General features: G+C 41.6%; 1 protein-coding gene and 1 pseudogene across 1 annotated transcript in view; one reads left to right on the plus strand and one right to left on the minus strand.

Moving 5' to 3' along the window:
• Positions 1–23,497, plus strand: part of LOC142459186 (guanine nucleotide-binding protein G(q) subunit alpha) — a 365,934-nt gene that overhangs the window by 38,145 nt on the left and 304,292 nt on the right. The window lies entirely within an intron of this gene.
• Positions 17,571–17,863, minus strand: LOC142457983 (ribonuclease kappa pseudogene; annotated as a pseudogene).

Genomic DNA, 23,497 nt, shown 5'->3' on the forward strand with positions numbered 1-23,497 from the left:
CCTTTTTGTACTTTTATTCTAAGAAGCCATGGATTGGATTGAAAGGCCTAAATTTCCCTTGGTTCCAGCCTCTATTAATTGAAAGTTTAGGCCAGAGAAGGAAGGACACATCTTCTGAGATCCCCTTGTGTGATCAACCTCATTTATTTACCGTATATACTCATGTACAAGCCGGGTTTTTCAGCACATTTTTAATGCAGTTTTTGTGCCTTGGCTGATATTCGGGTCGGCTTATACTAGAGTATATATGGTACTCTTTTATTTACTTATCATTACAACTTATGAAGGAAGATATTATTTTCCTTAATTTACAAAAAGCATAGCTCTAAAGCCTTAAGAACTAAATAAAGGTTACCAAAAGAAAACAACACAAAACTAAGCCCAGTGCCATTTAGTGTATTCGAACTCATAGTGAACCTGCGTGTGTTTCCGAGGCTGTAAATGTGAACAGAAAAGACAGCCTCATCTTTCTCCTTTGGAGTGGCTTGTGGGTTTGAACCACCAACCATGCAGGTAGCAGTCTAACACCTAACTTAGACAGCCACTAGGTTCCTTCTGGCACTGTACAGGGATCTAAATTAATTTGCTCTGATTGGGTGGTGTGTACTCTTTGGTTATTAAATATCTTGCATCTCACTAGGGATTACATGCTCTTAAACACCCCCTCCCCAACCCTGTGTAGACTCTTAGGATACCCTTTTAAGTGAAAAGGTTATTTTCATAGAGTCTACCAAATGAAAAAAGAATAGGAAGGATTTGCTGGTATCCTTTTTATGACTGTCTGAGCAAGAACTTGCAGTTATTTTCTGAAATCATCATTAGTGAATGCTAATGGAGCCAGTGGAACATCGAAAGACTAATTATTGCTATGCAGTCTTACCAGACTTTTATGTTTTTGGTATAATCCATTTCAATCAAGGTGACACATTGTAATTATATATTTAATTTCTCTTTACGCATCATCACCCAAGCTTTCTCTTTTATACTTATTCTAGTGGCAACTACTTCCACTTTAAATGGCACAAAAATTCTTTCTGGGTGACGTGGTCTTCACTTAGACATAAATGAAATATAGCATGGACTACAGAATCTTTCCTAATAACATGTCTGGAAACATATCAAAGCTCCTTTTTTTTTTGTCAAACTATTGGATCATAAGCAGAATCAACAGTGGAGTGGTGCGTTTTCCCAAGATTTATTACATAAAACTGGGACTATTTTTCTGATAAATAAACTTAGATATTATATCTCATGATTGTAATTTAAGGTGATGTATTGGATTGGGGGTCATTAATACATATTTTCTTTAAAATATGAGTATTAGATGGTTTGTAAAACAAATGTCTCCTTCAACTAGTCCTGTAAGCAAACTTTTTACTGATGTGTGCTTTTACAGTTTTCTTAAATTATGATCTAAAACTGTTGTAGCTTTAGTCTGTTTGCGCTTAGTGAAACCTCTGTACTTAGCTCCTAACTGAAAGTTCAGTGGTTCACGTCCACCAGCCACTCTCTCTGCAGGAGAAAGATGTAGCGTTTGCTTCCATAAAGATTTAGTGTTGGAAAACACATGGGGTAGTTCCCCATCTTATAGTGTCACAATGGGTAATGGCAACAGGTTTAATTGCCCCTCCCCCTTGTGTTGTTATCTTGTATTAGGGCGAATGTAATTTTCCTAGCCCCACCCCTTTTTTTCCTAACCATTTCCATGAGGGAACTAACCCACTTTTATGGGAAGTTGTTCTTTCACCATTTGCATTGACTTCCAGGCTTCCTTATTAGGTGGTTCTCAGGGTAGTGTGTGGAATTTGATTTAGCATTAGCTTCTCGTTGTCATTAAGTTGATTCTGCCTCATAATGACCCTATAGGACAGGGTAGAGCTGCCTCTTTGGGTTTCTGAGACTGTAACTCTATGGGCCTAGAAAGTCTTGTCTTTCTCCTTTGGAGCAGCTGGTGGTTTCAAACATTGGACTTTGTGGTTAGCAGCCCGAAGTGTAACCACTACGATAACAGGGCTCTTTATTGCATTGAAATTAGAGCCTCAAATTATTGATTTGCACCCTGTATCTTCAACTCCTAGCACAGAACTAGGTCCAGAGTGGCGGGCAATTAGCATTTGTTGACCTGAGTGTCCTCCAAAGCTTGCATGTGTCTCTCTTCTGTGTAGTCACCTGACAAAGGAATGAGGGCTTAATGCAAATTTTGTCTTTGGAGGCCTAATTACGTAGTTCTTATGCAAATTGGCATGATGTAATTGTCCCACTATTGGAGAAGAGTTCCATGACAGCTCACTCTCTTCTGGTAAGTTAATTTCTCTATCAGCTGGTGATGTTCAAACTTGGGTTTAGAAAAATGTGGACACATTTATTCATCAGGGTTAAAGACTTTGTTTAGCAGGAGAGAGGGAAAGGATTTCAGTCCGGACAAGTTTGCTTTCTGTTTGCAGATCTGCTTAGCCATCTAGGATGGGCATATCTGCCAGGGTGCAGTGAGCCTTTTGCTCTGAAATTGGCGTTGACTCTTGTAAGCTTGGGTATTCTGTTTGCCGGCATGAGATGATCCCAAATGTCTAGAGGTAGTGGATGCAGATGGGCCAGATTAATTGTCTTTATATTACAATTTCATTGTTTAAAAAATAGTCTTTTGTAGAGGTTCCCAAAAACAGTGGCTAAACACCCTCTACCCTGTTTGGTTTCACACCATGCAAAGTGATATTGATCATTTTTGTTTGCAGTGGTTCTGTGAGATAGTAGCTTTATCTTCTGTGACGTGTACTCTTTGTTCTTTGTTACAGCCACAGTAGAGAATAACTTCTAAGTAATATCATCCATCAGAGAATTCAAGGGCCTTTCCTTAATTTTCTAAATAAGTGCTATGTATGTATTTTCTGTGAAGGCAGATCCCAATCAGTGTTCTAGGCTTATGTACTACGCTCACAGTGACAGGCCAGACTGGAAAATACACCGGATGTGGAAATTTTGGAATATTTTCAATGATCTCTTTCTTGGACGTGAACTGTCCTGTAGATTTGCTAAGAGTCAAGCAAATACTTTTTAGTGTTGAACGCAAATTCAGACCCACTGCCATCCAACGGACTCCAACTCGCAGACACCCTGTGTGCGAGAGAAGCGCGCCCTTTGGGTTTCCGAGGCTGTCCTTGACAGGAGTGGAAAGCCTCATCTGTCTTCCTGGCAGCAGACCAGTTGGTAGTAGTCAAACTGTTGCTTAACTCAGAACCCACTAAGCCAGTGGTTCTCAACCTGTGGGTCGTAACCCCTTTGGGGGGGTCGAACCACCATTTCACAGGGGTCGCCTGATCCATAACAGTAGCAAAATGACTGTTATGAAGTAACAACAAAAATAATTTTGTGGTTGGAAGGTCACGGCATCAGGAAGGCTGAGGACCACTGCCTAAGCCTTCGGGGCTCCAGATGGGTTTCCGAGGCTGTTAGTTCTTAAGGATGCAGAGCGGTTGGTGGTGTGAACCAGTGACCTTGCAGATAGCAGCCCAGCACACCACCAGCACCACCAGGGCTCCCTCTTTAGTGTCAGGCAGTACATTATCCAATTGGTGGTTTTGGAATTTTATAAAGCCAAACTCTCATTTCAAATCTGTTTTGAAGCAGTTATTACCCCTGAGCCAACTCTGCACTCACTGTCATTGTGCTGATGCTGATTTCTAGCGACAGACACCCCATGGGTTTCCTGAGACTGTAACTACAGATACCCCCGCCCCACCCCAACCCCAATGTAGCCTAAGAGATGCTGGCTGGAAGCTTCTTTTCACGTGGGTCTGCTCTTGCAGGTGAACTGTGAGTGTGTTCTCTTTGTTGGTTAGTGGGAATGCCTGAGGCAGCATTCAGCAGGAAGTGGAGCAGCTTGACCCTGCCCTTCCTGCTTAGCAAAGGACGGCTGGCTCTTCCACAGGCCTTGGCAGGCTTAGTGCCTGGTCTTGGCCCATCATAGCGCACACACATCATAGTGTGTGTGTATGTGTGTGTGTGTGCGTGTGTGCGCGCACGTAAGCAAAAGAGAGAGAAATTGATAGATGCATTCTGCCTGGTATTGTTAGTTCCGGTAGCTCAGGAGACACAGCAGTTCTGCCCTTCAGCTAGTTCCTGGCCTTAGGTCACCTGATCCACTTTCCCAGGAAGTCACTAACCATATTTGTTAGCAGTAATCAAGATAATTTACTAGAGACTTGGCAGATTCTTCTTGAAATGCCCTTTGGCTTGAGACGGGTGGTGCCCAGAGACTGCCCTTGACTGAGGAGTCTGTGATTAATGGCTTGGTGAGGTTACTGTGGCAACCTGGGCTCTGAGTTAGGTTGTGTACATGGCCAGTTTAACCTGGACTTGCATCATGTCAGACAGCCACCGGGCTGGGCAGAGCAGTCTCCTGAATGTGACCATTTGTGCAGGAGCACAGGCTGGTGCAGACCCTGTGCAGAGCTCCATTATGTAGACACCAAGGCCCAATGGAGAGAAGGCACAGCAGATGGAAGGCAAGGTCCACACTGAGACCGAAAATCCAGTGGCCACAGGAAGTACAATCTAAAGATGACTATGCAACTGTGAAAGGGGAAAAAGAAACCTCAAACGCAAATATAATTAATAGAGATCCATTTATTAAGTCATACAGGGCAGCAATTATGCATTGGGCTACTAACTGCGAGGTCAGCAGTTTGAAACCACCAGCTGCTCTTAGAAATTCACAGGGGCAGCCTATATAAGTGGCTGTGACTGTGAACCCTGGATACCAACCACTGTGATGTCATGTTGATGATCTCCCTCATCCATATTATCCTTCTTTGTCTTTGTCCTGTGTGCCAAAAACTCACTGCCTTTCTACTCCCATAAAAAGTTACAATTTTGGATACTCACAGGGACAATTCTATCCTGTCCTATAGGGACACTATGAGTAGACATCAATTTGATGACAGTGAATTTTTTAGAAGCATATTTAGTACTTTTGTTTTAGAGTATTGTACCAGGGGGCTTGAAGAAGTTGGTGGAAAAAAAATTTACATTTTAATTCCATTTTTCCACAAACTTTTTGAAGCTCCGTTACATTAGGGTAATTTGAGTGTCTTTAACAAACAAATCCATATATCAATAACATAATTCAATAGAAGTTCATTTTTCATGTATTTAAAAATATAAAATGGCTGTCCATATTGGTAGGCACCTACCACACCAAGTAGTACTTATTGCTAATAAAAACATTCAAATGTTAGAATATATACTTGGAATAAGGAGAAATTTCAGCTAACCTTTTGGTTAATCACATGTTCCATATCTAGTCATAGAGCCAAGAGATGGCTAATAAAGTTTTACTTACAATATGGGAATGATTTAGAATTTTTAAGATGAAATTTTATGAAAGTCCTTATGTGATTGGTAAACTTGTTGTGTTAGACAGGGTTCTCTAGAGAAACAAAACCAGGACACTTATGATTTTATATATATAAGAGGATCGATAGATACAGAATGAAGGACTATAACAGCTAATTAGTCCACACAGCAGTACAGAAGACTCAGTTCAACTCACTTCCGTGGAACAGTTAATATACAGGAAGTCCTTCAACTCACGAGGGCCAGTGGTCTAAAGTCAAGGAAGGAGACAGCTGAGTCTTTTGTAGAGCAATGCAGACAGTCCAGCACAGGCAGCAAACAGCAGGGCAGGTCACCAACAGTCAGCTAGATGACAGTATCCAACAGTTCTAAGGTCAAGTGATGTATACACCAGCAGTGTGGCAAAGCAGGTCTCAAAGGAACCTCAAGCTCTAGCGACAGGATCCATGGGTTGCGTGTTGTGGGTAGTGTAGCTCACAAGTTGAGGCTAGAGAACTAGCGGCGTAATGCTGGTCTGATCACCCGAGAGTGAGAGAGAAGTAGGCGGGGCTTGCTGAACCATTTATCTCTTTGCCCTCCAATCACACTGTGACCTTATTCATCCCATATGTTCCTATTGGCCACTGCACAATAAACTTACCTATCATACCTGTTGACACAGAGGTTAGCCTCAAAGGTTGATGGTTCAAAACCAACCCACCAGTTGCTCTGTTGGAGAAAGATGAGACAGTCTACTTCCATAAAGATTCAAAGTCTCAGAATCCTTATCTGGAACAGTTATACTATACCTTTGAATTGAAATAGTCAATGGCAATAATATTTTTGTTTTGGGAAACTAATGTTTTTTTAAAAGGTTGGGGCATGGGAAGAAAAGTGTACTTGAATGCAGCAAAACATGGAAATTGAAGATGTCCCAGCAAAGCTCTGGCTGGAAGAGAATGGAGAATTGCGGTTTATGCATTGAATATTAGCGATTGGGCTGTATCATAAGTATATTTGGAAATAAGAATTAATAAATCTGAAATGAATATGGAACTGGAAGCCAGTAACCCTTCATAAGCTCAGGGAGTCCGAGAAGATGTAGCCTAGTAAAAAAGTGGATGAAATATCCCACAGAGTTCTGAAGGCATAGCAATAAATTCATTTGGTATTTGTCACAAAAAGAAAGCAAGTGGACTAAGGAGGCTCATTAAGTCCTTCAATAGTATTAATGTATTCTTGGTGTCCAGAAAAGGAGCCCTCGTGGCACAGTGGGTTAGCTTTGGGCTACTATTCAAAAGATGTGCTGCTGAAACTGACCAGCTGTTCCGCAGGAGGAGGATGAGGTTCTCTGTTTCTGTGAAGATTTGCAGCTGTGGAAATCTGAGGGAACATTTCTACTCTGTCTTATAGGATCACTATGATTCAGAGTTGACCTGATAGTAGTAGCTTTGTGGTTCTTTGTTTGTTTTGTGTGTCCAGAAATAGGTACAGATATATCTTATTCAAAACAACTCAACATATTTGGATTTAAAATAATTTTATTAGGGAATATGATATAACATTTTCTCACTTCATAAAGATATCAACAGAGTTTTCATGCCTCACTAGTTTAAAACTGATTTTAATTCTAAATGATATTTTTAAAGTTATGTGTCCATGGAGCTAACATAGATTTTTTTTTTTAGGTTGAAAGATTCCAAACAATAGTGTAAAGACAAATATAATAAATTATAAGTTGTTGATCTGCACTTCCATATACACATCTTTTTCCTTAGAACACTATATACACAACTCAGTAGTCTGTTTATATTCTACTTATTATTTGCTTTGGTTTTCTAATATTAAAGATAAATGCTGGACTATATGATCACAATCTACTTTTAAAATATATGAGGGAGTTTCAAAAGGTTTATGGAAAAAAATTCATTATCTTTTAATTTTATTTTTTTCGTGAACTTTTTGAAGCCCCTTAGTGTTAATTATCCTTTCTGACAACTAATTAAAACTTGAGTAGCAAATCACATTTTTTCATTAGAGGGGAGTCAAACCATCAATCTTGTGGTTTATGCCTTCAAAGCATATTAAAGCTAAATTAAGTCAACTGCATTGAACTTAATGCGTTTCTCATTATTAAAAATGCATTATATTTTATGTATCCCCAAACCCACGGCCTTTGAGTCAATTCTGGTTCAGAGTGATCCTGTGCAGGGCTTTCCAGGCTGTCAATCTTTATGGGGCAGAGGCTCATCTCTCGCCTGTGGAGAAGCTGGTGAGTTAGAGCTTCGAACCCTGCTGTTAACCGTCTAATGCTACTCAGCAGCACCACCGGGCTCCGGGCTTCATCTGCAAGGTTACCATAAAGTGTTTAGCTGTACAGGCTAAAGGAAACATTTTCAAAGTAGAGTAGAAAAATAATAGTTAGCTGTAGAAAAGATAGAATTTTGACTTTATTTTAAAGATTTTTTTTCTTATACTTTAAAAGTTCCGGCCAGATCATTGTCCTGTGATTCAAAAGTTTTTCAACAAATTGAAAAGGAAATTTCCATGTTGTTTACTTGTCCTTATCAGAATAAGCATCACGAATTTAAGGCATTGTGCTTTCTGGGGACTCGTCTGTGTAATCAATCCATGACCAACGTGTGTATGACTTAAGTGCCAGAAGCCCTGATTGTCTCTTGATTGTAATTTTCTTGTTAAAATGAATTGATTAGCCAATTTAAAATATTTCTTGCTTGGTGCTGTTTTTCAGAGGAAAATGAAAGAAGTAAAGATAATGGTGAAATGAGAGGCAAGAGAATTCTGAAAAGAGAAAAAGTAATGGGCAGGGGAGTGGAAATTCGTGGGTGGAATGTTAGAATGATGATTGCTTTATAGTATTTCTCCTGGTGTTGGTTGGTGACCTGGTCTTAGGGAAGAACTATGATATTTCTTGCAGAAATGTGATTGACCTTAGGCCTCATCTGGTAGTTGAGGACATTTTCATGGAGCAATAGTTTCTATTCTATCTGCTATGATAGAATTATGATAGGAAACATTACATGTAAGGGAAAAAATGCAGCGTGAATAGGTCAGCCTTTGGTGTACCTCTTTAGACATGACCAGTTTAGCTTGAAGAGTCACATAAGCCAGCAGACCTTTCAAAGTTCATTGAAAACAAGCATTCATTGCTGTGACAGGATCTTGAAAGAAATAAACATAGTGGCCACCAAGAGCAAAGCTTTGTCATCCAGGTTGATTATTTCATTTGGTGTAGCTTTTATTGTGGTTCGATGGTTGTAGTTTGAGTATGTTGTTTTGGAATCGAAAATGAACAGGACTCATTAATACAGTTTGAAGCAAATTTTCTTGGCTTTGAGACAAGTGACTTCAGTAGAGATTTTGTTTCATATAAGAAAGGTCAACACAGAGTTATGCAAAGAATGCATTTTTAGGTCATGTGAGTCCAAGAAAGCAGGCAAATAAACATCTTCTCTTTGTGTGCTGCAAGACAGGAAACACTGTTTGTTGGCTTCCTGTGCACCCAACTGGTACGGGGCCATTTGCAGGGAAGCCGTCATCTAGTGAAAGGATTGGGAGAAATTTTTGGATTCCAAAACCCATATACTTACAATGTTGTCTCCCAAAGCAAGCTTCTGATAACATTAGGTGCACAAACTCAGACTACACACTTATGTGTTCAGGTGCACATACATATACTCTCATGCACGCACACATATACACTTGCACAAAGGACAAGCATATAGACACGCAGCATGCATATACTTTAGAGATGCAATTCTTTAGAAACACATGTAGACATTTGTGGAAAGCCTGAGACCTTTGGGGAAGACTCAAGAAAAATCTCAAAAAATTCTGCCAGACTGTGTCCTCTTATAGAATCAATCACCGTGTGCAGGTTGCAGTACATCTTACCAATCGTCCAGTTCAAAATACTGTGAGCTTCTGTAGGCAGAGTTTGCATTAGCTATTGTAAGTTAACTATCAAAGCAGTCAGTGTACTTGTCAGTTGCATAAAAATGGAGACCTTTGAAAAAGCCTCACACTTTACTCATTTCATTTTAATGAAATTTAAAAGTAGGGATTTTTGGAAGGGAATATCCGTATAGTATTACACTTAGCATGAACGCATCAATAAGAGGGGAAATGCTATCTCTTCAGTCACCTGAGCAGTTGGGTATCACTTGTCAAGATATATTTTCAGCCACAGTGCTAGATTTAAAAGAAACTCAGTGAACATTTACTAAAACAGTGCTTTCAGCAGGCTGCTGATAGCTGGAACACCCAATTTAAATCGTCAGCAACAAGGAGGAAATGACTTCTTTCTTGTAATGAACACTGAGGTGGTGAAGGAAGAGGGCTTCCAGATGTCCCGGTTCAGGGTCCTGGCTTCAGCTTTTCTGAGTTATTTTCGTGTCAGCTGCTTAGCATACTGGCCACAGAGCTGCACATTCCACCCCCAGATGCAGCAAAAGTAGAGAACAGTCAGGACTCAACTCCTGCAGGGCAACCAGCCATCTCTTGAGGGGGCATGGGAGAGGGGTAGATGGCTCCACAGAAGAAAAACGCACTCTCATCCAGCTAATTCCCACTCATAGTGACTCTATAGGCAGGGAAGAACTGCCCTTGCACATTTCCGAGCCTGTAAAATGTATGGGAGCAGAAGACTTGGAGCAGCTGGTGGGTTCAAACTGCTGACCTTGTGGTTATTAGCAGCATAACAGACAATCCATTACACCATCAGAGCTCCTTCGAAGCTTCGATTGCACCGGTTAATGCAGAATGGATGTTGAGGAGGCAATCAGTGATGCCTGTTTGTATGAGTGGACTTTAAAACATTCATGAAGAATGGAATTAAAAGATAATGGAATTTTTTCCGTATTGGAAGCTCCTTATATAAACAAAATTGGTGGGAAAAAATGGATTTAACAACACAAAACAATTAAAATTGTCTATCAGATAAGATCTTTGGCTTTCCCGGTTATGGGAAAAACAAAAACCAAAAAACTGACATGTTTTATTTATTTATTCAGTTTGAAGAGAAGGTACATTTTGCTAAAAGCTATTTAAAAAAGATCCACAGTAAAGAAATTATCCAAAAATTCTCACATAGTATTTGACTCAGGGGTAGAACATTGTTTGATTTTTCTTGCAGAGAATAATGGGCTTCTGAGTTCATAGCTAATATTCATCTTTGATCTTTGTAGATAAATTGTTGCCATCTTTGCTAAATCTCATGAAACAATCTCCGGAGGAAATAAGAATATTTTAAAAAAATAGACTTGCACCAGCTTAGAAAAAAAAAAAATCCCCATTTTGAAGAGAGTATTTCCTGTAGAGAGTTTGCCCATTGAAATGAGTAAATGACAGAGGTGCTACTCACTATCTGTAGAGTTTTTAAAAAGCTAGTGGCATTCTGACAAAGCTTTGGGGTCTTTAATCACTGTCACGAAGAACAGTGGTAAGGGCCATCATTCATTGATCACTGTCTGCCAGGCTCGGTAGGGAGTCAGTCCATCACCATGTGTATTAGTTTAAATGGCAACTGCAACTGGTCACCCACTCTCCATTCTACAAACGGAGTCGGCAGTATTCAAAACCAGATCTGTCCAGCCTGAAACCCATGTTTCTGATACATGATGCTTGTTGGAAAGAGGGGCTTCACAAGTAAATGTGTTCTCCATAGTGTGCTGGTTTTCAATGGCTGATTCACTGTAAGAAGTGATTTTTTTAATAAATCATTTCACTGGGGCCTCTTACAGGTCTTATAACAATGCATACATCAGTTGTACCAAGCACATTTGTACATACGTTGTCATCATCATTTTCAAAACATTTTCTTTCTACTTGAGCCCTTGGTTATCAGCAACTCTTTTTTCCCCTTCTTCCTCTACTCTCCCAGCCCCTTAATAAATTATAAATTATTATTATTTTCATATCTAACACCATACGCTGTCCTTCCCCTTCACCCACCCTTGTTTCTGTTGTTCGTCCCGCCCAGGTGTGTGTGTGTGTGTGTGTGTGTGTTTATATGTCAATCATTGCAATTGGTTCCCCTGGGAAAGAGGTTCTCTTGTTCTTCCTCCCTCCTAGTTGAGTCTGCCCAGAGCAAATCTGGCTTGGAGGAAGTACAGCCAGAATGCTCTGTAGAAGAGACGGTGGTGAGCCCTTTTCTCCCATGCTTTGGACATGTTATACTTCACAGTATTCATTGTGAAGTAGAGGGCCAGTGGAAAAGAGTACAACCTTCAAGGAGATGGAGTGATGCAGTGGCTACGACAGTGGCCTCAAAGCTAAGGATCCTGAGGATGGTGTAGTGTTTCATTCCATTGTACATAGGGTTGCTATGAGTTAGAACCAACTCACTGGTCCCAAGGGCAGTCTGTATCCAGACTGACCTTATTCAAGTTCAAGTGTTAAGGCTACCACTCCTCTTTCAAGAACCCTCTGGAAGCTTTCTTCCTCACTCTGAGTGTAGGCTAAAATTATGAGGACCTGTTGGCCTTGTGCCCTCTCTGCCTGTCTGCCCTCATTCCCCCGGTGTCTCCTCTACTCTTCTTTTTGTTGATTCTACCCACATGTCCCCGAGTTGGCTTCCATGCACACTCACCAGCCTCTTTTCTAACTTGGGGATTTTGCAATGTAAGTTTGTCAGTCCTAGACTGCTCCCTTCATGGGAACCTTGTTCTCCTTTAAACCTTTACTTACATAGTTTCCTTAAATGTTGCCACTCCTAGTCATGCAACCTATTATCCCATCTTTACTTTTCCCCTCTAGATATTATCAGTATTTTTCCAGTTGTTGTTGAGTTGATTATGACTCATGAAGACCCTCTATATGTCAGAATAAATCTGTGTGCCCCAATGGCAGATTTTTTTTTTTTTTGGAAGTAGATGTACAGGCATTTCTTCTGAGCTGTCTCCAGGCTTTTGATTGCCAGTCAATTGTTGTAACCGTTTACCACCCCCACACCCCGAGGGATCCCATCAGTATTTTATATGCTCTGTTCTTTAATTATTTGTGTGATGTCTACTAGATTCTCGGTAAGAAGTTTTAGTCTGTTTTGTGTGTTGCTAGATCCTAAGTAGCTAGAACAGGACTTGGACCATGGTAGAAGCTTAATCAATATTTGTTGATTAGGATGATGCACGAGTGACTCATCCATAGATTAGAACTCTGGCTGTGATCACACAGGTGGGCTGAGGAGAGATATTCACATGGACTTGGTGTAACAGATTTTCAAAACCTTTCCATGTTTTTATCAGTTTCTCAATGTGGAGTTCAGCCATCTTCTGCCACCAAAAAGAATGAATCAGAGCATCAAGTTTTATTCAGCATATTTTATTCTGATATTCTTTTTAAAATTTTAATTAATTATTTTTTAATTAAAAAAAATCCCCCCCCCCCCCAACATTCTTAAAAACCCGGGAACTCTGAACTGTGTGTAAGAAAAATCTTCCCATCCTAACCAACTGCAAGTATTTCAGACATCCTTCATGGAGTCACTTAAAGGTTCCATGAGCCAGTGACTCTGGCGTTTTAGACCCAAGATGCTGCTGTTATTTATTCGTCTGTATGGTACTGCTCACAGGTGATGCGCCCAGATGCTGTCAGGCATCACCTCACGTGGAGTTAGCATTGCCCATTAGCAGGGTGAACAGAACACCAATGCCGGTTGCTGTTGACTCAGTTCCAGCTCATAGTGACCTCATGTAAATCAGAGGAAAACTTTGCTCCGTAGGGTTTCCAATAACTGATTTCTTAGAAGCAGAACCCCCAGCCTTTTTGTTCAGAAGCATCTCTGTTGGACTTGGACCTTTAACTTTTTAGTTAGTGGCTGGATGCCTTCACTCTTGTTACCTCTCCAAAACATTGAATCCATCCCATATAGCACGATGAAGGCAGAAAATGGAAAGCTACATCAAAATGATGCTAGACTAACCACCATGTGTGGCTAGGAAGGAGAGCAAATGGCTCTGGAATTCCAGGCCAGCCTGAAGATGCAGATGGGGTGGCGGGCGCACCAACCCCATTTGCACCTTTGATACCTTTAGTTTCCCTTACTTAAGAAATAGTTCTTGAGTATCTGCCGTGTGCCAGCCACTGTGTTAAATGCTAGGAATAGAATGATCAACAGAGGACTAAGGTCTCCACCCTCCTGGAGCTTCCAGAGCAATCAGGGGAACAAATACTTAACTAGTATACTCATGAAACCTGAATTCAAATGATGGTCAAAGCACCGAAGAGCAAGAAAAGCAATATGAGAAAGAATTGTGGTGACGGGATCCCTTCTTTTATGGGGTCATTGTGTAGTTTCATTGGCCATAGCCGCAGATCACCTTAAATGGCAAATCCCATTCTATGACGGGGTTCACGATTCGGAGTTCACTGAGATGCAAAGGTTACTTCGAGAATAGCTGTTTATATTAGATAATAGTGTTGCTGAGAGCAACAGAATTCTGGTAGATGCGGAGTACTTGTGCAATGTGCAAACAAGTAGCAGTTCTGTGACAAGGTGAAGGGCGGCGGTGGCAGCAGTAGTCTAAATGGCGGAGGAATAAACGGATATTAATGTGAGGCTTTATGCAGTGCCAGGACAGTCTTGGAGAAAATTAGCCGAAGCTGAAGTGCAGTATGCTTTTTGGTTAAAGGTGCTATTCTGCGTTTCAAAGAGAATGGGTTTTTAAAATCAAACTGGCCCCCCAAAAAAGCTTGTGTTCTTGCGATAAGATCAAAGTTCATTTAAATTTGGATTGGATGATAGCCTCTTTTTAAAATCATAACATGAAGTAATCTAGCAGTATGTGGTTGATTACAGCTTTTCATGGGCAAAGGTACTTTCTTAACCCCCGGGAATGTGATGTTTTCTTAAAGTAGTATCCATCTCTCTGTGGAATAAAGTTTCTACAAAATGACTGTCACAATTCATTTCTTTAACAAAATAATCATTCTGTTGGAGGCTCATACAACTCTTATCATAATCCATCCATGCATCCATTGTGTCAAGAACATTTGTGCATTTGTTGCCATCATCATTTTAAAAACATTTTCTTTCTGCTTGAGCCCTTGGTATCAGCTCCTCATTTTCTTTTGTTTCTTTTAAAAATCATTTTATTGGGGGCTTGTATAACTCTTATCACAATCCATATATACACCCATTGTGTCAAGCACATTTGTACATTGTTACCATCGTCATTCTCAAAGCATTTTCTTTTTATTTGAGCCCTTGGTATCAGCTCCTCATCTTTCCCCTACCCTCCCTGCTGCTCCCTCCCTCCCTCATGAACCCTTGATAATTTATAAATTATTATTATTTTGTCATATCTTACACTATCCAACAGCTCCCTTCACCCACTTTTCTGTTGTCCATCTCTCAGGGAGGAGGTCATATGTAGATCCATGTAATTGGGTCCCCCTTTCTACCCCACCTTCCCTCCACCCTCCCAGTATTGCCAGTCCCAGCACTGGTCCTAAAGGGATCATCTGTTCTGGATTCCCTGTGTTTCCTGTTCCTCTCTGTCCCTGTGTACATCCTCTAGTCTAGCCAGCTTTTAAAGGTCGAATTGGGATCATGATAGTGTGTGGGGGGGGAGGAAGCATTTAAGAAGTAGAGGAAAGTTGTATGTTTCATTGTTGCTGCACTGCACGCTGACTGGCTCGTCTCCTCCCTGCCACCCTTCTGTAAGGGGGTGTCCTGTTACCTACAGATGGACTTTTGGTCTCCACTCTGCACTCCCCCTCATTTACAATGATGATTTTTGTTCTTTGTTGCCTGATACCTGATCCCTTCGACACCTCGTGGTCACACAGACTGGTGTGCTTCTTCCATGTGGGCTTTGTTGCTTCTGAGCTAGATGTCCGGTTGTTTATCTTCAAGCCTTTAAGACTCCAGATGCTATATCTTTTGATAGCCGGGCACCATCAGCTTTCTTCACCATATTTGCTCATGCACACATTTGTCTTCAGCGATCATATCGGGAAGGTGGGCACACAATGATATGACTTTTTGTTCTTTGATGGCTGATACCCGGTCCCTTCAACACCTCGCAGTCACACAGGCTGGTGTGCTTCTTCCATGTGGGCTTTGATGCTTCTGAATTAGATGGCCGCTTTTTTACCTGCAAGTCTTTAAGACCCCAGATGCTATATCTTTTGATAGCCAGGCACCATCAGCTTTCTTCACCACAGTTGCTTATGCACTCATTTGTCTTCAGCGATTGTGTCAGGTAGGTATGCATCATGGAATGCCAATTTAATAGAACAAAGTGTACTTGCATTGACTAAGTACTCAAGTGGAGGTTGAATATCCATCTGTTGCCTGAATACTAAACCTATAACTATATGCATGTAGATCTATTTCCCCACCATCCTATATAACTACATTTACTCATGTACATGCCTGTATTTAGATCTCTATAAATGCCCTTAGCCTCTCAGTTCTTTCCTCTATTTTCTTTTACTTTCCCTTTCTCCCACTACCGTGCTCAGCCTTCATTTGAGTTTCAGTAATTTCTCTTGGTTACATTGCCTTTAGTGAATCCCTTCTAAGCCTCTCACTCCCTCCTTGCCAATAATTTTGGATCACTTGTTCCCTTGTCCATGGGTTGGTCAACACCACCTCCTTTCCCCTACCTCCCCATCTCCCACGTCCCGCCAGAACCATCGATCCCATTGTTTTCTCCTCCAGACCATTCATCCAGCCTATCTTATCTAGATAGACCTTCAGAGATAATGATATGCACCAAACAAGCAAGGCATAGCAAGATAAAGCGACAAAAGAGAATACAGCGACAATAAACAAACAAAACCAGTGACCTAAATAAATAAATAGACACACAATAAATTTAAAAGAACCAATTAAAAAAAGAAAAACCTGTAAGTAGATCAAGGTCTGTTTGTTGATCTCTAGGAGTGTTCTGCAGTCGAGTCCAATGATGTGCCATACTCTGGCCCCAGAGTATATTCTTAGCACTCCCTCGGGAGCTCCCTGCTCTGCTACCCCCGCTGCTGTGCCGCACGCCCTTAGTGTTTTGTCTCGTGTTGCGGGGTCAGTCTGGGCCAATCCTGATACTGAGTCTTCAGTGTTGTCCCCCCTAGGGCCATGGGTCAGCAAGGGATGTTATGTCTCATAGTGGGATCAGCCATATGGTCTTCTCTGTGCATTGGCTGCTCTGAGCAGGGTTATCCTCCACGCCTGGTGGGCCAGGATGTGCTCTACTCTCTCTTTGTCCCCATTCATTTGCTCCTGTGTGCACTGATCAGACATATCCCCTCTCTGGGAGCTGCAGCTTCAGTGCTGTCCTCTAAAGCAAATTATTCTTGGGGGAGGGGTAGTTGTCCACGTAGTTGGTATTGGTTCCCCTCTCCATGCCAGCATGCTGCATTCGCATCCTGGAAAACAGGGTTTAAGTCTGGTCCCTCTTTCCCGCTGGAGATGTAAACAATATCCTCCATTGGGTTGGTTAGTGTCCTATTTTCCCACTACACACTTATATCTGTATTTCCCCCCCCCAGGACCTCACCCCTGGAATGTTTGTTACAGTAGCTTTTTCCCTGTGCCCCCTTTGCATTTCTTTTCTTTCTCTGTCTCTCTCTCTCTTTCTCTCTCTCTCTCGCTGTCTTCTTCTTTTTAATAAACTTACCTCAGCGGATTCATGTTGTCTTGACCTTTTGCGCTTGGCTTACTTCACTTAGCATAATTTCCTCCAGTTCTTGCCATGTGGCGATATGCTTCATGTGTTCATCACTGGCCCAGGGGATTTTTTTGGTTGGTAATCCCTTAATTACCTTGCCAATTTCTTCCATTGCTAGGGGTCTGTTGAGGTTTTTGACATCCATCTGGGATAGTCTAGGGAGGTATTGTGTTTCTAACTATATGTCCTTGCCTTCCAAGTTATTTAACTCGTTATAGTCCTTCATAGTACTGTGTGATTATCCTTTTGGTTTCATTAGGGTCCGTTGTAATGTCGTGTTTCACCCCTCATCCTGGCAATTGACGTTTGTTCCTTCCTTTCTTTTGTTAGTTTTGCCAGCAGTTTATCAATTCTGTTAATTCTTTCAAAGACCCAACTTTTTTTTTTTTTGAGAGAGCAGTTTCTCTTTATTGTGGTACAGGATGAGGCGAGAGCGCCGGGCACTGGGGAAAACAGGGAAACCCAGCCCTGCCGAGGGTGCCTGTGGGTGGGTCTCCGCGGGAGGCGGTCTTCTAGCTGTAGAGCTGAGACACGGAGTGTGTCCTTCTATCGCACCATGTATTCCTTGCGCTTGTTGAGCCGAACTTGGCAGAAAGAGAAACCTCCAAGGAGGAGGTACAGGCCCGCGGCGATGAAGCAGTTGTAGCTCACTTGCTCATAGAGATGGTATATTTTCTGGGGGCCGTTCTCAAAATCTTCCTCCGAGAAGGGGACATCCTCAATAAGGACCGCGGAATGGACATTGAAAAAGATGCCGAGCATTATATGATCACTCCCCAGGCGCTGAGGACGATGCCGCAAGCGGCCAGCTTGGGTCCACAGCACAGGAGCGACGCCATCAAGGGGGCCGGGGATCGACTGGATGCGGGCCTCATGGAGAAGCAGGGACTGAAAGCCCAGGATGCGCGGAGGGGAATCCAGCTGGGCTGCCAAAGACCCAACTTTTAGCTGCATTAATTTTCCCCATCGTTTTCTTGTTTTCCTTCTCCTGTATCTCAGCTCTGATTTTTATTATTTCTATCCTCTTGCTATTATTAGGATTGTTCTGTTGACTCTTCTCTAATTGGTGCAAGTTTTGTGCCAGCATATCATCCACAAGTCTCTCTTCTTTTTTTATGTGTCTATTTATTGCTATCAGCCTTCATCTGATATTTTTTGGTACACCGTATTTTTGTTCTCGTTTTCTAGAAACTTCCTGATTTCATCTCTGATCTGGGTCATTACCCACTCCATTTTTCAATATAAAATTATTCATCCTCTAATTGTTTACCCTTGTTTTCTTCACTGTCCTGTTAATTTCCAGCCTTATGGCACAGTGATTGGATAGAGACGTCTGTACAATCTCTATGTGCTTGAATTTACTCTAGTTTGACTTGTGTCTTAGCATGTAGTCTATTTTCGAATATGTGCCATGTGGGCTGAAAAGTATGAGAATTTATTTGCCTTTGGGTGGAAAGCTCTAAAAATATATCTGTCTAGTCAAGTCCTCCAATTGTGCTGTTTAGATCTGTAGACTCCTTATTGAGTTTCTTTCCCACTTATCTGTGATGTCTTTTTCAGAGAGTGTTGTATTAAAGTCACCAACTATAATTATTGAGTCTGTGATTTCTTTTTTCATGTTTTGGATGGTTTAATGCATGAATTTTGTGGATATCTCGTTGAGCATGTAATTAAATATGCTCTCGTTCTTGGTCTACTGTTCCCTTGAGCATTATATAGTGCCTCTCCTAGTCTCTTGTTATGGTCTGTACCTTGAGATCAATTTTGTCAGATATTAAGATCACTTCCCTGCTCCTTTTGCATTGCCATTTGCTTGGTATATATTTCTTCAGCCTTTAATTCTCAACCTGTTTCTGTCTGCAAGCTTGAGATGTGTCTCCTGTGGGAAGCAGGTCAATGGGTTATGTTTTCTGAGCCAGTCTGTTAGCTTCTACCTTTTAATGCCTGATTTCAGGCTATTGATGTTCAGTGTTATTACATCCATCTGTGGACTCTGTGATGTCATCTTGTACCTTTTGTGCTGTGTATTTTCCTACCCACCTATCTTATCCACTTGTGTTGTGTATGGTTTATTTTTGCTGTCTTTCCACTATTGAGCCAATGCTATCCTGGGGGCTTTTTTCTCTTTGTCGCCCTATGGGTGAGTTGTTCTATCTGGTGGTCTCTTATTTGCCCTTGGTGAGTGTTGATCTTCTGCCCATACTGGATCAGCAAGGATCTTGTGTAGGGCTGGGTTTCTTTTTATGTATTCTTTAAGTGTTTCTTGTCTGGGAAGACTCTTACTTCTCCATTTATCTTAATAGATAATTTGGCCGGGTATAGTATTATTGGGTTTGCATTGTTTTCCTTCAATTTTTGGAATATGTAACTCCATCCCCTCTTTTTCATCATGTCCGCTGATAGGTCTTAACATACTCTTATTGGGGTACCTTTTTACGTACCTTTATACCTTTTGCTTTTCCCTAGCTGCTTTTATGAACTTCTCCTTTTCCTCATGGTTGGATAATTTGACTATGTGTTTTGGTGAATTCTTCTTGGGATTCAGTCTGGCTGGTGTTCTTTCAGGGTCCTGAATGGTTGCCTGCTTTTCATTTATTAAGCCGGGGATGTTTTCCTCAGAATTCCCTTGCTATTTTCTCTGTTGACTTCTTTATTGTGTCTTGTTCCGGTAGTTCAATTATTCTGATATTCCTTTTCATAGCATCAGACATGGCTCTCAGGTTTTCTTCAGCTTCTCTGATTGTCTTATATGACTGCTTTTCCTGTTTGTTGAGGTCTGCTTGGTTATCCTCTAGGTCACTGGTGCGATTCTCTTCCTCCTCATGTCTTTTGGCAAAGTCTGTCAATTTGCCACTGAATTTTGTTATTTCATCCCTTAAGTCTTGTATTTCCCTGTGGTACATTGCCTTTATCTCCTCTATCATTTCTTCCTTTTTCTGTATTGCTTCCCTAGTATCCTGTATGAGTCCAAGCAGCATTCTGAAAAATTCTTTCTGTGGCACATCAATATCTGCTTCTTCTATTCACATAGTTAGGTTCATGACTTCTTCCGGCATTGTCTTCTGTTTCTCCTGCTTTTTTGTTGAGGCTGTTAGGGGTGGTTGCCGTTTATGTGTTGTTTTAGAGGGGCCTGGAGCCATCTTCCATCATCGAAGAGCAATGGGCTCTCTCTTGGGGGACTCGTATGAGTGCTTTTATGAACTGCTTGATGTTAGCTGTAGTGAGGGGTCAGGTTACTGCTATATCTTCCGGTGGTTTCACTCTTAAATCCTAGCCAAGCAGTATTCTGTTATTTGGAATATGAGTTGGATAGTCCTCTCATGAGATGCTGGTTGTGTTGTTGTGGGCCCACGAGGGTGTAGTTTCACTGACTGATCTCTAAGTAAGCCTCATGGTGCTTGGAGTACCTCAGGTAGCATGCGGTGTTTCCCTCTGCAACTGGAGTGCCATGCTGGGCATGTGGGTGTACCCTCCTTGGTGTAGAGCACCATAGGTGGAAGGAGAAATTACCCTAGTCAGATCACCTTGGAGGTTGGATGGATGTTCCCACAGCAGCGTGGAGCCCCACTGATGGTGGTCAGGAGTCCTCCCCAGTCACTTTTAGGGCCTCAGGGTTTATGCTGAAGTTCCTCCAGCCGTTTAAAGGGGAGAATCCCCTGCTACTTGGTGTGTGGAGGAGGACTGGCATGATTTCCCCAGCTGTGTGTAAAGCCAACAAATACAGGCAGGTCTTCTCCATTTGGGCCTTCAGAGTTGTCCTAGGCAGAGGGAAGTGGCCTGGAGGCCGGTAGTGGTTTGTGAAAGGAAACAGAGTGAGAGGAGAAGAAAAAGAGAAAGAAGAAAACAAAGACTGGAGCAAAAATGTCAAGCAAACTAACACCCACTCACACACACACAAAATTCAGACTAAACAAAAGTGAAAGCAGTAAATAAAGGAAACAACAAAAAAGTAAACCTGAATCTGCTGAGACTGTGGCAGGAAAGAGAGAAGAGATAGAAGAAGAGGAGGAAAGAAGAAAAAGTGAAAGAAGAACAAAAATAAAAGAAAGTGAAGGAGAGAAAATAAAGAACAAAGAGATAGCTGAACCTCATGCCATGCCATGTGTAGCACTGTGGTTTGGCTTACACATGGGTCAGTGGTACCCCAATGAGGTGTAACATCTCGCTGGGGCCCCTCCGAGGTAACGGGACAAGTGCCCTTTATCTCGCGGGTGATTGCAGTTTCTCCTCTCTCTATTCAAAGCCCCGCTGACACTGCAGGGCTTTGAATCTTTGTTTATTCACATCTAACCAATCAAAGCCATCCTATGACATGGATGGCTCCAATTCGCAGATACACCCATAGTGATTCACTTACGCTGGCAGCTGAACTGGTAAGGATGTGTCTGTGGCTGCGTGCCATCTCTCCCATCTGGTCTCTGTGTTAATTCACATCGTGCATGCCCCACCCTCACAGAACCCCCCCCACTCCCGGCTAACATTTCGCCAGGGATGGGGTGGGGGGAGTGTCATTACCATGAAAGTTCTTTTTCAAAGTCTTGGGTTGTTTTTTATCCTATTAGAAACAGATACTCTTGAACCAAAACAAAAACGCCAGTCATATGAGGCTGGTTTCAAAATGAAGGTTTTGTCAAGAGCAGAAGAGAGCAATAACAGTATTGCAAGTAGGGAATTCTGTGTTGATGAAAACAAGTGAGGGAGTGGCGGAAAATGAAGGATGACTTGGAACAGATTCCAACAGCGAAAAAAGCTCGTCGTTGTTTAAAGTCTTTTTATGAGAGTGAATTGCATAAATGGGTTATAGAGTGTCATCAAAATGGTTACTGCGTAACACGCATGGGAATCCGCATAGTGCTCTACAAATGGCTAAGGATGACAAATATAAAGCACCAGGCATTAAAAAATTTGCTGCATCAGCAGGATGGTGTACCCGCTTCATGAATAGGTTAGGCTTACTATGTTTGAGACAAAGAACAACGATTTCCCAGAAATTGCCACAAGACCTTGAAGAAAAAATTATGTCGTTCCAGTCATTTATTATAAAACAAAGAAGGATTTATAATTATGACCTGGCAGATATTGGGAATATGGATGAAACTGCCATGACTTTTGATCTTCCAAGCAACAGAACTGTGGCAAGTTTAGGAGAAAAAAACATTTTTCTCAAAACCACAGGAAATGAAAAACAAACAAACACTTTACAGTTGTTCTATCATGTTTGGCTAATGAAACTAAGCTGCATCCTGTCATTATTTTCAAAAGAAAGACCTTGCATAAAAAGATCAATTTCCCACCAAGAATTACTGTGCGTGCACATATTAGAGGCTGGATGGATGATGACGGAACAAAAATTGGCTGGAAGAAATTTGGAACTGATGACCAGGAGCAGCCTTAAAGAAAAAAACCATTGTTACTTGTTTGGGATATGTTCAGAGCCCACCTAGTGGATGACATAAAATAATTGGCAAAATTTAGTAAAGTTACTTTAGCCGTTATTCCAGGTGGGCTTACACCTGTACTGCAGCCTCTGGATGTATCTTTGAATAAGCCTTTTGAAGACAGTGTGCGAAGGATGTGGCATGAATGGATGTCATCTGGTGAAGCCCGACTAACAAAAGGAGGAGATCTCATGAAGCCTGACATAGAGTTAATAGCAAAGTGGGTTCGAGTTACATGGGAAGACATTCCAGAAGACATGGTGCGACGTGCCTTCCAGAAATGTAGTATTAGTAATGCTATGGATGGCAGTGAAGACTGCGCTTTGTATGAAAATGACAGCAGTGATGGTGATGATGGCGCTCTCAGTGAGGACAGCGTCTATGATGACCTCACACCAGCTGAAGTTCTGCATTGGGATATGGATGATGATGATGAATTCGGTTGCTGATTGAGCTCAGGGAATAGTACTCTTAAGGTATCATTTGTTGATACCTTATTGTTTTTGTTGAACCTATTTTCCACTTACTGTGCTGGTTTACTAATATTACACGACTTGTCCTTTTATTTATGTTTTTAATTTAAAATAAATATTTAACTACATTACCCCAACGATGTTTCAATTTTTAGTAATTTTATTTTCATTTGTTTTGATGATTGAACCTCACTAATAGCTTCTGCATTTTCCACTCTAGGCTTATACTTGAGTCAATCAGTTTTTTTGGTTTCCCAGCTAATAATTAGGTACCTTGGCTTATACTCGGGTCGGCTTATATTTGAGTATATACGGTATTTATCAAATGCAGGACAATAAGCAGAGTCAGTTGCTCACCGCTCAGCTATCTGCATTGCCAATGACAGGAAGGCCTTCAACTTTGGGTAGTAAGACAAGCTGCACACATCATCAGGGTCAACTGGGAAAGACCCAGAGGGCACGGACTCGTCTCTGGTTCAATGTGGATATGTAGACTGACTAGCACGGCACTGAATCCTGAAAATCCCAAAGTGGGAGAAATAATTAGAGGCTGCCCATAGAG

Source organism: Tenrec ecaudatus, chromosome 10 (assembly GCF_050624435.1).
Source record: "Tenrec ecaudatus isolate mTenEca1 chromosome 10, mTenEca1.hap1, whole genome shotgun sequence".
Lineage (NCBI taxonomy): Eukaryota > Metazoa > Chordata > Mammalia > Afrosoricida > Tenrecidae > Tenrec > Tenrec ecaudatus.